Genomic DNA, 16,113 nt, shown 5'->3' with positions numbered 1-16,113 from the left:
TTGCACTAACGTATAAAAACCGTTTTACCTATATACATATCTGCCACATACCTATACCTGTTTTATACCATATTTGCGTTTAATAAACGTATAAAACAATCCAGTTCTTATTGGGTTTATTGTGAATAGTCGACTAATAATCATTTATATATTAACTATTAAAAGTAGTGTGCTGGTGATTATTCCAAATAACCTGATTATGAAATCAATAATCATTCCATAAAAGAACTATTGGGGAATGATTATTGCAAATAATCTCATTATAAAATCAATAATCACTCATTCAAAAACTATTAGGAAATGATTATTGCGAATAATCCAATCATTAGATGCTACATAATCACTATTAGAGAATAAATAATCAATATTGTATGTCAATAGTGATTATTGCTTTTCCAATAGTTCATTTCCGTAAGGGATATAAAAATTGTAGACATTGTGTATATAAAATAAGTAGCTAGTGAATTGTGAATTAAATCAAAGAACAATACGGCGCTTGCAGAATGACCTTAGAAGCTTTAGTATAAAAGATATAAGTGTATGAAAATTGTTTATGTAATTTTATCATAATGTTGGTGCAAAGAGCACTAGTTTAGTTGCTCGATATTCCGACGGCGGCGTTGTAATCGAATTGCCAGCGAAGCGTATCGCTAGATCATTACAATGACCTAATTTATCGACCTTATTCAGGCTCGTAAAATTTTTTTAATGCCATGAGAAAAATTTTTTACTTTTTCTATATTATAAGTTTAACATTACTTTATTAAATTCTAATTCTGCATTAAACGCATCATATGTTTAAAATGCATATAAAAATATTGACATATTATGACACAATAAAGGGAAGCATATTTTATTTGTTAAATAATAAGAAAAATAACAATAAGAATGCAACTGGAAACAGTGCTACAATATGATACAATAATTAAATTAAATATAAGAACATTTTAATTTTAAATTGGTATTCCAAATAAATAATATAAATAAATGTTAAATAAACATTGTTTCAAATTTCTGTTTCAAACAAACGATTGATATAAAAGAAATACTAAATTAATGTTGAATTAATATTAAAAATAAATATTCTTTTAAAATATTATACAAAAATATTAGGAAATTTAAAAATGCTCTTCTATTATCAGGTCAATTAAATTTTCTCAAGAACACAAAAAATATATTTGCCATGAAAATTTACAATGAGTGTTTTAAAAACATCAAAAAAATATTGAAATTTTCACATATCTTTTATGTCTAATTTCAAGTTAATTTAATTATTGAAAAGCATTTTTGAATTTTTTGATTTTTTTAAGTACATTTTACGAAAAAAAAATTCGTCCCGAGGAATCAAACCTGAAACCTTCACCATAGTAGTCACGAATCATGACCGTTCAACCACAAAAGTCAATGCGCAATTCTTCTTCCGTAACGGTACTATAGCTGCTAAAAGTATTTGATCTTTTTCTCGAAAATGCTTGAAGAACTGATTCTATCGCAGTAAATGTATGAATGAATATTACAATCAAATCAAATTTCATAAAATCAATATCTAGAACCAAAATCCTCTCGTTAATGCAGTACTGAAAAATTTTCGTCGCATGGTCGATCGAAATCGGAAATTATGTATCTACAGCTATAACGAGAAAAAAGCAGACAGCTCGAAAGGTTAGAGAATACTTGGAGAGAGAAAGGAAACGCTTGAGAGAGAAGGAAATAGAAGAATTTTCTCCGACTCATCTGCGCCGCAGCGTCCAGCAGCCAAGGCGACGAGTGGAAAACTCTATTGTCTTTCTTTCTCAAGCGGTTTGTCTCCTTCTTGACCTATTCTCTTTTGTCTCGAGCGTTCTCGCTTTCTTTCATTACAAGACAAGCTGGCAACACTGTACAGCTTAGCGAAACGATTTCAGAATTTTGTTTTGCGTATGCAACGCGCACGCGCGACATATTATATATATATATATATATATATATATATATATATATATAGTTACGTCCGCCGTTTTGTGAGCTGGCGGTGTAATAGGTTTTAGTGTCGGCTGCTGTCACCAATTGTTATAATTCTGGGTGATTTGCCCAGCCTTATGACAATAATTATGTATTTAAGCTCTTTTCCTTTATAAAAGTTTTGTTTCTGTGAGTGTGTTATTTAAAACGTGGGATTTTTGCGTTGTGTGGGAGAGGGTGCGTGGTACTGGAAGTGAAAAAGAAAGTGCTAGAACTTGTCTCAAATTATAGTTTTTTATTAATTATGAATCTAACTGTATAATTTGGCTTAATGCTATCGTACGCGTCATAATGGAAAATAATCGAAGTGAACGGAATGATCGCGGCAGTAAGAAAAGAACTTTGTTAGGAAAGAAAAAAAAAGAAAAGGGAAAGAAAAGAAGGTGGGGAAGTGGATTATGGCTCTTTTGGTCTCTCAATAATCTTGTGGAGGTCCTGGGGTGACCTCAGAATCGCCATGCCGGTCGGCAGGGTGTGGAAAGCGCAAATTACTCTTTCTATTTTTCTTATCACCGGTTTCCCTGGTTTAGTTGGGAGGGTGTCAACGGATGGAGGTTGCTTTTTTTGTCAAAAATTTTAAAGGTAAGGGTCTCGTTGGTTTCTTCAGAGGTACGAAGGTCGCGAGATGTTTAGCTGCCTTTTTCCTAAAATCTAAAGCACTTGACAGCTTGCGCGGCGCGTTCCTGGAAAGAGCGGGGACGAGGTTCCGGCTCCTGATGTTCTCTTCAAGGAGTGTTAGGTATACCTTCGGGGTGGGGGGGGATGTGACCGGACGAACGAACATTAATTTTATTATTTTCACTTTTCAGGTTATTTCCCTTACCTTTCGGATGGATCCTGCAAGGATCTCACGGTCGCCAGGTAATTTGACTTAGTAATTACCAAGGTGGAATGTCTAATCGTTCTTTCTGTCTGTTTCAGGAATCCTTGTACGTGATTGGTCAGGCTCGTCCCTCCTGTCAACGGTCGTCGTGGGATTAACTACGCGAATCGCGTAACACTCGTCGGTACACAGGTAACTATTACTGTTTGTATTGTGCACTGAGTCTAATGTCTACGCGCTTATTGTTACAGGAACAAGCGTGGAAACGGGATTCGCAACGTTCGGATTAACGAACAAATTATAGCAAGTTTTCAAAACCAACTATGTATTTATTGTACACTTTTATATAAAAATAAGTTATTCACCATACAGTCTGATTGCACGTGTACAACGTTCCCGAATCTAATTAACAACGCGTATCTTAATAATGAAACGAATTATTCGCGCCGCGCGCGATGATGCAATGTTGCATCATACTTTCGATATCCAGTGACATCGATATGTCTCTGAGCTCGGTTCGTAACCGACTGATTGTTGACATGGCGGCGTTTGGCTTCTCTTTCTGAGGCCCCTATTTCGGATGCCGCCGTGTGTCACTACGCCAAGATGGCGGTGATGACGTAACAACGCGCGAAATCTCTCTTTGAAATTGTGGCTGATATGTTATTTGTACTTATTTAATATTAAATAACTAAAATGGATACACGTATCGTGTTCAATAACTCGATTACAGTCTGTATTGCATATCGGGTCTAACCTAATTCGTTAAAACTTAATTTTACGTTTGTAATATACCGTATGCAGACGGTGTGGGTTATATTATGTCATTTATTTAACTCACAAGGGGAGGACCAAGTGAGAGACCCCTGGATTTTGATCCCAATTTTTTTAGTTATTCTGGAGACGAAAAAAAAGTTTACGTCTCCCGGCGTTTCATTGAATAGGCCTTAGTTTCGAAATAATAAATTTGCGAAAATTGGCCAAACCGCCGCGCGCCTTATGAGCCTTCCCGGTAACTCTTCTCGCAACCAGTGCAGTCGGCTCCGTGCGTTAGGTGCTTGCTTTACAATCGTAAGATCCGGGTTCGCTCCCGGATGTGTGCAATATTTTTTTTCTTTTTTTTTCTTTTTTTAATAAATGTATTTATTTATCTTGATGATATTAATATAGTATGCAAATTTCTAAAATAGAAAATTTAATTTAATATCATTTTCTAAACTTCAATTTAAATTTAATTTGAAGGGAATTTGAATTCAAGTAATAATATTTGAAATAATAAATAGGTAATAATAATAATAATATATAAGTTATTTGAAACGGATAACATACAAAGGCAACGTATCTAAATTTTTAAATTGTTTAAATTTAATACTGGTATTCTTCTTCTACGATTAATTATTTTAAAAACTAGAATTTTAAAATACTGTTAATATTATTTCCAATTAAATTTTAAATTAAACAATTTGAAAATTTAGATACGTTGCTTTTATATGTTATCCGTTTCAAATAACTTATATATTATTATTATTATTACCTATTTATTATTTCAAATATTATTACATGAATTCAAATTCCCTTCAAATTAAATTTAAATTGAAGTTTAGAAAATGATATTAAATTAAATTTTCTATTTTAGAAATTTGCATACTATATTAATATCATCAAGATAAATAAATACATTTATTAAAAAAAGAAAAAAAAAAATATTGCACACATCCGGGAGCGAACCCGGATCTTACGATTGTAAAGCAAGCACCTAATGCACGGAGCCGACTGCACTGGTTGCGAGAAGAGTTACCGGGAAGGCTCATAAGACGCGCGGCGGTTTGGCCAATTTTCGCAAATTTATTATTTCGAAACTAAGGCCTATTCAATGAAACGCCGGGAGACGTAAACTTTTTTTTCGTCTCCAGAATAACTAAAAAAATTGGGATCAAAATCCAGGGGTCTCTCACTTGGTCCTCCCCTTGTCAGTTCTAAGTTTAAAGCAATGCTAATGAAATACAGTAGGAAATAGAATTGAAAATAAAATACAATAATAAAAAAATAAAAAATAAAAACTAAAAAATAATAGAAGAAGATAAAAATGACATAACCTAACGTCTATTGTAGTATGTCATTTTATGTCTACTCTGCTGCCTGCTTGTGGGTCGGTGATGTAGCCATTACCTGGCTTTCGTCTGGCTCGCCGTTCCTTGTAGCGTTATCCGGTGGATTTTCCTTCGTGCTGACGTCCATATATAGTTCTGGCGGTATTTCTATGGGGGGCTCATCCTCCCATGAGAGTCTCCGCAGTGCAACCACGGGATAATTTTCCTGCGGTTGCAGGGGTTGACTCGCATTTTGGCGCCCCTTGAGAAAACACCGCAGGATCGAAAGACCCACAGCTGGTAAGTTCGTTCTTTAACCCTTTCAGGAAGGCACGTTGGCCGGCTCGCTTCCCTCGATTGGTCTTTCTGCCCATGATTTCCTGACTGGCAACATTTTAGTTGGTTTTTTTTTCTTTTCGGAAGGTTTGCCACTAGAAATTAAGGATTGTACCTCTTATCGTTCGTGTGTGGAAAAAAGAAAAAAGAGAGAGAATGAGCGAGCACGTGTGTACACGAAGTCAGGCGCGATCTGAATTAAAAAAAAAATAAAAAGATGATTTACGAGAAAAAGAAATATATAAGATAATTCGATGTGAATTTATTTAGAAATTTTTCACCGAGGATTAGAGATGTCTTGCCCCTGCTTCTTTTGAAAGGACTAGCATTTTTGAGAGAAGTGCGGATTAAAGGATCGAGTCTGCGAAAGCGCTATTTGAGCGGAGGCTTCAGAAGCACGCATTCGGGTCTCGCCTTTAGGCTAGAAAAGATTTTTCCTGTCTGAAACAGGGTCCGAGGAGGCGCTGTTTGAGCGGCGGCTTATTCAGCGCACTACCTAGCCGCTGCAATCGACATAGGTGTTGGAAGGGTTTTTGTGGAAAGGTGGAAACCAGAGGAGAGATATCTTGGAGATCCTCTGATGGAAGTTATTAATTAACCCGTTATCTTGTCAGCAATCTACAGCTTGGGAGGCTGCCCTCGGTTGCGCTCTCACCGATTGCTGACTCAATAGAAGTGATCTGTTTTCCGATTTCGCGCTGTATTTATACCGTCTGATTGTAGACGAGGGGTACCAAGGAGGAGAAGTTCCCAATTTCTGTTAGGTTTTCAATATAGGTAAGCCCTTTAACGATCACGCGTTCCGCGCGGCTCGCGAGTTAAGGGGGAATCGCGTATGAAATCAAGAATTAATTTCGGTACTTTAAAATTCAATATAAAATACAGTTTTCCAAGGATTTTTAAATTGAGTGCGCCAACCTGTAGTGCCGATTTTTCTGAGTGGTTATATTGCAAAAGAATTAGAATTTTTCCACGAGAACTATTTTTTTATCGATCTTGAACTTTCGGAAGACTCTAGCGGTTGCAATTTTTATGGGATTTTAATATAGTGCGAACAGAGCGCAAGCCGAGAGCGAGGGTAAATGATTTTTAGATTGAAATTAATAAGTTTATTAAAGCTACTATTTTTAATTGTCCCGTGGAGATAGACGGAATTATAATACGAGTGTCGCGAGGAGCGCGCGCCCGGTGTCGCGACAAAAATTATTCCAAGATCCTTTAAAAATTCCTGTAGGTTACAACTCTTGAGCTATCTTAATTTTGATTTGACAGGATGGTAGTGACGATTTTTTTGAATCGTTACGTTACCGAAAGGTTTAAATTTCAATATTGCTTTTGGGTGAAATTGATTTTTATACTTTGGACGTTCATAATGCTCTCAGTTTTCTTGTTTTTCTAGTTGCGCGTGCATAGTGGGATAGTGGAGTAGGCGCTCTACAAGAGTGCACGTTGAAGTTTGCAAGGTTATTATTCCTACTATGAGAAAACTATATTTCTTTATGCCTGAATAAATCTTGAGACTCGGCGCGCACGCGAGCTTGATGGCGCAGGCGGGAGCCGCGAGGCACGGGGAGAGCGCGCACGAGCGTTGTGAATCGCATTCCGCGCATTATTTCCAATTTAATCAAATTTATACTTTAACTAGTAATCTCAGATTCGCATGTACCGCGCGATAGCACCTAGTACACGCAATCATCACGCGATTACAGGTTTATTATTTTATTATTATTTTTATGGAAAAGTGTTAGAAAATTTGGGCGATTATGCGCTGTTATTATAATTTTTAGATTTGAAGTGGTTATTCATGTTACATTATACTTACGTGTCAAAATTTGTTTCTGTAATTTTTCTAGAAGGTTTAATTATTTTAAAATTTACGTTAACGGATGTATGCGGATAGTGCGTAAGGTTAAAGGAAAATTTTTGGGCATCAGACGTAACAATAAATATATATATATATATATATATACATATATATATTGTGACGTGACATCCTGTTGGGCTGTCCGTTACAGGGATTGTAAGGTCCGGCCGGGGAGCGCACGCTGCGGCTCTACGTCCTCCTCTCAGCTCGGAGACGGATGTTTCGGCGCGTGCGCTAATAATTCCGCGTTTTTGTTTTGTGTGCTTGTGTTCGTCCGTTAATTGTAGCGACATTTTGCGGATCGGTGGCTGGCCAATATTAACTCTGTACCGACGAAGTCTCACCCGGCAAGAAGACGGCTAAACGGAAGACCTACCGCCATTCGGAATCTTACGGATCGTGCGCAGGGTCGCAGTGGCGCGCACGACAGGTGATCTCTCTTCATTTAGTTACACTATCTGTACCGTCGCGCCTGTACGCAACAGTAAGGCCGCTGAATATTGCAGGACGCAAAGAGGGAAGGTCCGACGTAGGGGACGTCGACACTCCACGCAGATCGTCGCGTTGGAGACCCCGAACGAGGAGCTGCGAGAAAATGTTCCTGACTTGGTCCCGAGCGCGGAGGCGCCGGACACCGAAGAGTCCGTAGGGATAGCCGTCCGGCCTCGGGAAAACCACGCGAAGAATCGCGAGCTACCCGAAGACACCGACCTCAAATTGTGCGCCGTGGCACGACAGGCTGATTAGAGGGTCGCGAGGACTGCGTAATGAAGCGGAACAATAGCGGGGCGCGACAAGCCCCGTGCGTGGGGCGAGAGATCCTGCGTGCCGCCTGCCGAATTTCCTCGCTCTATCGATCAATTCGCTGTGGATCGCCCGAGGTACTGTCACGAGCTGGGACGACAGGAACCGCTAACGCCCACGGACGATCATTCTGCGAGCCAAACCAGCGTCGTGGTGAGACAAACGAGACTTTGTAAAGCCAGCGATTTCGCCGGTCGGATGAGTCGCGCGTGCAGTAATTGCACTTAGAGTTTCCGGTCGTCGTAAGATCTTCCGCCGGAATTAGAACACGCCGGTGACCGGGTGCTGGTCGCGTGATCGGTCGCCGTGCGCCTCATCCGATCAAGTCGCGTCTTAATTCTCTTCGGTTCCGTTTAGTTGAGAGCGTCGCCGACACCACAGCCAAGTCGCGCTAATTGTGTAAAATTCTTGCGTGTCGTCCGTAGTAGCGTCTGTATGTGTCTCTGCTTGGCGATCGCGTACTTCCAATCGCGCCTTTCGCACCGAATCGCCATGCAATCTTGCGTGTAATGAGAGTGTGTGTGCAGAATTTTGAGTGTGCGCGGTGTGTTTGGTCCGCCGCTAACTAGAGCGGAATCTCGACTCTCTCTCCATTCGGTGAGCTCGTACCGATGACCGCGTGGGATTTTCCGAGCGCGCCCGGATCGCGGAACATTGTTGCGGGACTCTGTGAGTTGATGTCAGATATTGGCCGAAATACATTATTAATTTTTCTGTCACATTGGTGTGTTCTATTTAAGCTCCCTCGCTCTCTGCTAACGTCCCGCCCGCAGCAAACCACCCCCTCTGCCAATTCCGTGGCTGATCGGTAGCTATCGGTTAAGAGAGCCCGTTATTGCCCGTGACGAAGTTGAGTATTTTCGCGTTCCATCATACCGGAATTTGGGGATCGGTAACGTCGTAAAATAAGAGTGGCACGCTCGCTCGTGCCTGGCGCCCAATCGTACCGTCTAATTTCGCGCATTTGATGTGAGCGACTTTGCGAAAAGTTTTGCTACCTAACTAGCGTCACGAGTAATTAACGTAGTTGCACCAAGCTCGTGAGTGCGGTCGCAAATATATATATATATATATATATATATATATATATATATATATATATATATACCGGGTGTCCCAGACCACCCGTCCCACCCGATTTTTTCGTAAACGCGACATTTTAAAGAAAAATGTTTCAGACAAAAGTTGTAGGGTTTTAAAAGATCTATTTACTGATTTTATCAGTTTGACCTTGGATGGCGTCGCCAAGGTCAGATCAAAATAACATTAACTTTTTTAAATAGGACACCTCATTTTTGGTTCCAGAATCTAATAGCTGGTGTCAAGACCTTTCCAAAACACTATAAGAAAGTTTATTTTTGTTGAGTACTTTCCGAGTTGTGAGGCTTGAAAGTTACGGTGTACTGTTACCTTCAAGCGTCATAACTCGGAAAGTCCTTAACCAAAATAAACTTATTTATAGTGTTTTGGAAAGCTCTCGAAATCGACTACAAGAAAATGCAATGAAAAATATACCTGTTTCAGACCACCCGTCCCACCCTTTTAAAACGTAGGGATGTGCTTGTACAAAAAAATGGCTCAGACAAAATTTGCATGATTTCGAGGGATCAACCTGATGATGATCTTGAATTCGACCTTGAGATCGATCTTGGGCATAAAGGTATAAGTCAAAGTAACATTTTTAAAATGTAAAAACGAAATAATCGGTGCCGCCTGTAGGTATTAGCGTTACCTAAGGTGTACCACGTGTAGGTAACAAGATCGTACTTACACCTTATCGGGGTGCTTTTTTAAGGTGGTTCCCCTCGCCGTCACCTTTGTCGGGGTGCTTTCATAAGGTGGTTCCCCTTGCCGTCACCTTTGTCGGGGTGCTTTCATCAGGTGGTTCCCCTTGCCGTCACCTTTGTCGGGGTGCTTTTTTAAGGTGGTTCCCCTCGCCGTCACCTTTGTCGGGGTGCTTTCATAAGGTGGTTCCCCTTGCCGTCACCTTTGTCGGGGTGCTTTCATAAGGTGGTTCCCCTTGCCGTCACCTTTGTCGGGGTGCTTTTTTAAGGTAGTTCCCCTCGCCGTCACCTTTGTCGGGGTGCTTTCATAAGGTGGTTCCCCTTGCCGTCACTTTTGTCGGGGTGCTTTCATAAGGTGGTTCCCCTTGCCGTCACCTTTGTCGGGGTGCTTTTTTAAGGTGGTTCCCCTCGCCGTCACCTTTGTCGGGGTGCTTTCATAAGGTTGTTCCCCTTGCCGTCACCTTTGTGCATACGCATGTGCATACGCTCGATGTTCAAAATGTCCACCACGTGCATTTATACAGGCTGTTACCCTACTTTGGAAATCATCCGTCGCCCGACGAATTTCGTCAGTATCTAGAGACTGAATGACTTGTCGAATTCTGTTTTTCATATCTTCTGCAGTCGTAGGTCGTTCGCGGTATACAAGGTCTTTTATTCGTCCCCACAAATAATAATCTAAAATTGTAAGGTCCGGTGATCGTGGTGGCCAATTATGTGGACCATGTTTACCTATCCATCGGCCGCGAAATATGCGGTTCAGTTGATGACGAGCAATGACAGACGTGTGGGCGGGACATCCATCCTGTTGAAACCACATATTTAGACGTAATTGGAGTGGAATATCTTCAAGTAAACGTGGAAGTTCGTTTTCGAGTAAATCGGCGTATAAAAAACGGTTTAAATTCTCTTGAAAGAAAAATGGTCCCACGATATGCGTATCAACAATTCCGCACCAAACATTGACTTTCCAGATACGTTGATGATCCATTTCTCGATACCAATGTGGATTCTCTTGTGCCCAATAACAAAAATTATGTGTGTTTATTTCGCCGTCACTTTTAAAGGTGCACTCATCAGAAAATAAAATACTTCTATGGAAATTAGGTAATTGTTGAGTAATCCAATTACAGAATATCAGTCTTTGTCTATGATCGTTCAATGTCATGGCCTGGTGAAGTGACATTCGATATGGATGGAATGAATTTTCACGAAAAATTCGACTGATCGTGCTTCGACTTATTCCACTATCTCTTGCTCGTCGCTTTAAAGAATCATTCGGGGTTACAAAGGCAGATGCAATTACATCAGGTGCTCTTACTGAACGAACTGATCGATGAATTTGCCTTCCCTTATTATGATCCGGCTGAACAATACCTTTTACAATTATTCGACGTTGTAAGCGACTGAAAACTTTGCGCGAATGTGGTGTATGATCGGGATATTCATTTCGCCACATTATTTCAGCTGCTCGAAAACTTCCAGCTCTACCCAAAACTGACATCATTAACGCAGCTTCTTCGTTCGGGTAAGGCATAACTACAAATTACGCTTACGACCGGGTTGCTTATTAAAAAACGTGAATTGGTGACGAGTTGCGTAATATTATGAATTCTAAGCAATGACTTTTAGGAGTGGTATGTAAGGGTGCTTTTTCGTGAAAATTACTTTATTGCTACAATAATCAACATTAAATGAAGATTAATATTAATAAATCAAGAATAAACGGCATCATAGAGCTGTACCGAATGTTAAAGATCTCGGTAATTAGGTATCTTCAAAACTCTACGCATAGGACTATAGGTACACGCACCGGCAGAAATGGTGTCTCTCGACGCTAGCGCTCGGCTGCCGCACACACGCGGAGCCGCGCTCGTACGTGTGTCTAGGCTGCGCGGCGACGATCGGGGTGCGGGCGGAAAGTGGTGGGAGGCTTTACGATAGTGCATCCTCCTCGCTCGACGCTGGGTCGAGAGAGAAAGCATTATTCGACGTGATACCATGGGCGAAGTCGGTGTCCTCTGCTTATATTTTTCATTGCATTTTCTTGTAGTCGATTTCGAGAGCTTTCCAAAACACTATAAATAAGTTTATTTTGGTTAAGGACTTTCCGAGTTATGACGCTTGAAGGTAACAGTACACCGTAACTTTCAAGCCTCACAACTCGGAAAGTACTCAACAAAAATAAACTTTCTTATAGTGTTTTGGAAAGGTCTTGACACCAGCTATTAGATTCTGGAACCAAAAATGAGGTGTCCTATTTAAAAAAGTTAATGTTATTTTGATCTGACCTTGGCGACGCCATCCAAGGTCAAACTGATAAAATCAGTAAATAGATCTTTTAAAACCCTACAACTTTTGTCTGAAACATTTTTCTTTAAAATGTCGCGTTTACGAAAAAATCGGGTGGGACGGGTGGTCTGGGACACCCGGTATATCAGGGTTGGGAACGTTACCTTAAAAAAGTAACGCGTTACCGTTATCGTTACTGTTTATAAAAAGTAACTCGTTACCGTTACCGTTACCGTTACTAACTTAAAAAGGTAACGCGTTACCGTTACTGTTGCTTGGAAAGTAACGATTCGTTACTTTTTCGTTACTTTTTGATGATGTTAAAATAGGGATCTTTTAACGTCAAAAAAATCTATTCAATACGTGATAAAAAGAAACATTTCATGTTTTTTTGTTTTACAAAATCCGCACAGAGGGACATAAATACCTTCCTATGTCTTTTCATGCTTTTATCTCATTCTTTCTTATGTTGTCTTCAATACACGTGCAACTTCAGATGTTAAAACATTTATGGCCGGTATTCATAGTAGATTCTTATTTCGAGATCATCTTAAGTAATGTCTTAAGATGCTGATACGTCTCTCTGATTGGTTGATAGCATCATAAAATGATACTTAAGACGATCTTAAATATAAGAGTGGACTATGAATATCATATGTACCATATGTCTCCGTGTACATTCAAGAATATGATTCTATCACTGAATATAAATCCTATCGCAATTGCGATTCGTAATCATATACCATATCAAATGATTATGAGTGATAATTGAACATAATTGATCAATACAAAAAGTCTACGTTAATTAATGGGGCGAGTGCTGCCAACCATTTCTCCCACGCTGCGCGCGGTCTGCAAATAGTGCCCGTACTGATACCGCTGGAGCGCTGTATGAACGAACGTACTTGTTTAATTTGGTAACTATTAGTTATGGGCCGAATTCTGTAAAGCGCATGTTGGTTATCGAATGTAAAACGAACATAAAATGATGCATCATACGTTTTATGAAACATAGATAATGCCAGCTAAAGTAACGAAAAATAACGGCTGAATTCCGTTACCGTTATTGTAAAAATGTAACGACGTTACGTTACCGTTATAGACATAAAAAAGTAACGAAAATGGTAACGGCGTTACAAGTAACGCGTTACTTCCCAACTCTGATATATATATATATATATATACAGGGTGTCCGTCCATAAATGTCCGAGCAAATATCTCGTAACTGGTTGAAGTTAGAAGAAAGTTTAATAAGGAAAATTTACATGGTTTTTAGTCGGCTACAAAATGCACGTAAAGAAATTTTTTTTACTCGTCACCTTTTTGAGTTATGAAGGTCAATGTAGGTTTTTTAAATGGGTACCTATAATTTTTTTTGCATATTTACATAGTAGAGGTAATTTTCAATCAAAATTATATTAGGAAAAAAATTGCTACGACGCATCGTTTACGAGATAATCGGCATGCAAAGTATTAAAGTAATAATTTGGATCGAGTATTGTTGAACAAATTTGGAATATCAAATAGGTTGAGAAAGTAAACATTGTTTTTTCATGAAATATTTATTAACAAATTAATTAAGAAATGGTTCGAAATTGTTACCATCATGATCGATACAGCATTCAACGCGTTTTATAATGTTTTTTATTGTTAACTGCAGCATTTCTGTTGTAATACTTTCAACAGCTCTAGTGATTTTATGTCGTAAATCTTCTTCATTTTCAGGAATAGTTGCATAAACAATATCCTTAATATACCCCCAACTTTTGTTGTAATACCACATCTCGAGCATATCACACTTTTCCGTAATTGTAAACATTGTTCTCACGCGCTCGTATGAAGTCTGTTATATCGAACAGGATCGCTGACCTTCAACTTTTCAAAATACACGACTGTTTGATTTGTAAATAAAGTATTTGTATAGCACGTAATATGAATTACAGGGTAGTATGAGTCTGTTAGTCAATCGTCTACATACGAGCGCGTGAGAACAATGTTTACAATTACGGAAAAGTGTGATATGCTCGAGATCTGGTATTTAAGTATGCGTAATGAAAATGAAGCACGATTACTTTATCAACAAAAATATCCAGAACGAAGAATACCAAATAATCGTACATTTCGACGAATTGAAGATCAATTGCGTCAAACAGGATCGCTAACAAGACAACGACGTACAATCCAAACAGATGAAGAAAAAGAGACAAGTGTGCTATTAAGTTTTATTGAAAACAGACGTACATCCATAAGAACAGTAGCACGTAATTTAGAATTATCGAAAAGTTACGTACACGCTGTACTTAAAAAATTCAAATTCAAACCGTTTCGTGATAATTTAGTACAAGCTTTACATGAAGGAGATGCAGATCGCCGATTAATGTTCTGCCACTGGCTTCGAGTTAATTATCGCACTGACTTTGGTTTTCCTAATAAAATATTATGATGAATCTTGTTTTTCCAATTGTGGTATGGAAAATCGACATAACGTGCATACTTGGTCCGATGTGAATCCACATGCGAAAAGAGATAAAGGTTTCCAACGCAGATTTTCGGTGAACGTATGGTGCGGAATCATCGGAACAAAAATTATTGGACCTTTCTTTTTCCATGGTCATCTTAATGGTGACAAATACTTGGAATTCTTGCAAACAACTTTCTCAGATTATTTACGCGATCTTCCATTATCAGTTTTTCGAAATATTATTTTTCAACAAGATGGTGCTCCAGCACACAATACACGTGCTGTAATTAACTTTTTAAATAATAGATTTCCTAATTGTTGGATGGGTACTAATGGTCCTGTACGATGGCCACCGAGATCTCCGGACTTGACACCTTGCGATTTTTTCCTTTGGGGGTATATTAAGGATATTGTTTATGCAACTATTCCTGAAAATGAAGAAGATTTACGACATAAAATCACTAGAGCTGTTGAAAGTATTACAACAGAAATGCTGCAGTTAACAATAAGAAACATTATAAAACGCGTTGAATGCTGTATCGATCATGATGGTAACAATTTCGAACCATTTCTTAATTAATTTGTTAATAAATATTTCATGAAAAAACAATGTTTACTTTCTCAACCTATTTGATATTCCAAATTTGTTCAACAATACTCGATCCAAATTATTACTTTAATACTTTGCATGCCGATTATCTCGTAAACGATGCGTCGTAGCAATTTTTTTCCTAATATAATTTTGATTGAAAATTACCTCTACTATGTAAATATGCAAAAAAAATTATAGGTACCCGTTTAAAAAACCTACATTGACCTTCATAACTCAAAAAGGTGACGAGTAAAAAAAATTTCTTTACGTGCATTTTGTAGCCGACTAAAAACCATGTAAATTTTCCTTATTAAACTTTCTTCTAACTTCAACCAGTTACGAGATATTTGCTCGGACATTTATGGACGGACACCCTGTATATATATTAGGTGCTGGAATTAATTCGTAGCGTTTTTTTAGAGAGAAACAACGATTTATTCTAAGTTTAAATATAAAAATACATTACTAAAAATATTTTCCATCGCTTGCCACAACTTTTTCCCATCTTTCGGGTAAGAGACGGATACCCCGTCGAAAAAACGCTTCGTCCTTAGAGGCGATCCATGAATCAATCCAAGTTTTGCATTCTTCATAAGAAGTAAATTTCTCCGCGGACAAACCATGGGCCATCGACCGGAACAAGTGATAATCCGAAGGAGCAATATCTGGAGAATACGGCGGGTGGGTTAGGACTTCCCATTTCAGTGTTTGCAGGTACGTTTGCACTGGCTTTGCGACGTGCGGTCTAGCATTGTCATGCAGCAAAATAATTTTGTCGTGCCTTTCGCTCCATTCCGGCCGTTTCTCCTTCAATGCCCGACTCAAGCGCATCAATTGCAGTCGGTAACGATCCCCAGTGATGGTTTCATTCGGATTCAGCAGTTCGTAGTAAACCACACCCCGTTGATCCCACCAAATGCAAAGAAGAAGCTTAGATCCATGAATATTACGTTTTGGTACTGATGATGATGGTTGTCCAGGCTTAACCCATGATTTTTTGCGCTTGGGGTTATCGTAATATATCCACTTTTCATCACCCGTAACAATCCGATGTAAAAAACTTTTT

The sequence above is a fragment of the Solenopsis invicta genome, chromosome 5, assembly GCF_016802725.1.
Source record: "Solenopsis invicta isolate M01_SB chromosome 5, UNIL_Sinv_3.0, whole genome shotgun sequence".
NCBI lineage: Eukaryota > Metazoa > Arthropoda > Insecta > Hymenoptera > Formicidae > Solenopsis > Solenopsis invicta.
Note: the sequence above shows the minus strand (reverse complement) of the source record.